The sequence below is a fragment of the Schistocerca nitens genome, chromosome 2 (assembly GCF_023898315.1).
Source record: "Schistocerca nitens isolate TAMUIC-IGC-003100 chromosome 2, iqSchNite1.1, whole genome shotgun sequence".
NCBI lineage: Eukaryota > Metazoa > Arthropoda > Insecta > Orthoptera > Acrididae > Schistocerca > Schistocerca nitens.
The window spans coordinates 1065992644-1065993830 of NC_064615.1; the positions used below are offsets into that span (position 1 = coordinate 1065992644).

A 1187-nucleotide genomic window follows, 5' to 3' on the forward strand; every position below is an offset into this window, starting at 1 on the left:
CATCTGTGTAATATTCATGACGCGTTATTGAGTTTTAATGGTGTCTGGATGAAGCTTAATAAACTTCAGCTGTTTTATTTTTGCGTCTTAGGCTGACGTAAATACTCAAATAAAATGTTCGTAGTCGAGGGAACATCCATTTCCGGTGGAAAATTAGCAATTATTGTACACTTCGCACGGGGCACGTTGTGAGCGGATGGAAAAGTTACCATTGTGTGTATACTTTTCCACCTTCGTGACGGATATGTGTTTTGATATTTCATAACGCCCATAGAGGATATGCTTTCCCATAACTCGAGCAAGTTGGTATATTTTGTAGGATGCTGAAATACTTCTTATACTGGTCGCAGCAAACAAACGAAAGTGTTTCTCATAGTGCAACTTCACTCTTCTTTATAGAGTTATGGACGTATGCTAACATACTGCTAGAATCCAAGATTCTAAGCTTTGCAGTTTAAAATCTGTACTGAGGTATAAGTATCAGGCGGATGGCACGGGCCAGCCGAAGTGACTGACGCTGCTATGCGGGACCCGCTAAAGCAGCCTGCGGCCACCAGCCAGGGAAAGCAAGTCAGTTACTAGCGCTGACGCACGCCGTCAGCCGTGATAGTCTAGTGGTTAGGACATTGCGTTGTGGCCGCAAGAACCCAGGTTCGAATCCTGGTCACGGCAAATCGACAATTTTTTTTCTGCTGAAGTTGAGGAAGTTTATGAATTTCCTGAAAGATAACGAACGCCTGCCAAGATTTTTTTTAACAAATCCGTAACGTTTTTCAGCAACTCGGGCATATCACAGAAAATCTAGTTCTGGAAGGCCAGACAGGGATTTGAACCACCATCGTCCCAAATATGAGTCCATGGCTAAATACCTATACTTTTTCTAGGTGTTTATTTACTAGGCTTTCAGCATGTTTACCATGGAACTGCCTTCGCCAATTGAAGTTATATATGTACACGTACTTTTTAGTTAAATTCATACATTCTAAGACATTTACAAACTGATGAATTTCCTTACACAATTTATATTTCAGTATATTTCATTACATATCTATGATGTTTTAGTACATCTCACTACATATGTACAAAATTATACAAGGATAACACATCATTTCTTCCATTATATCACTGCATATTGATTACACAGGTACAAACACTTTCTTTCAGTTACACGTTACACAGTATATATT

General features: G+C 39.4%; 1 non-coding gene across 1 annotated transcript; it reads left to right on the forward strand.

Annotated features, from left to right (window-relative positions):
* The first annotated feature begins 600 nt into the window (after positions 1-600).
* Positions 601-672, forward strand: Trnah-gug (transfer RNA histidin (anticodon GUG)). Its single transcript has one exon. It is a non-coding gene; the product is annotated as a tRNA-His (tRNA).
* The last annotated feature ends 515 nt before the right edge of the window (positions 673-1187 follow it).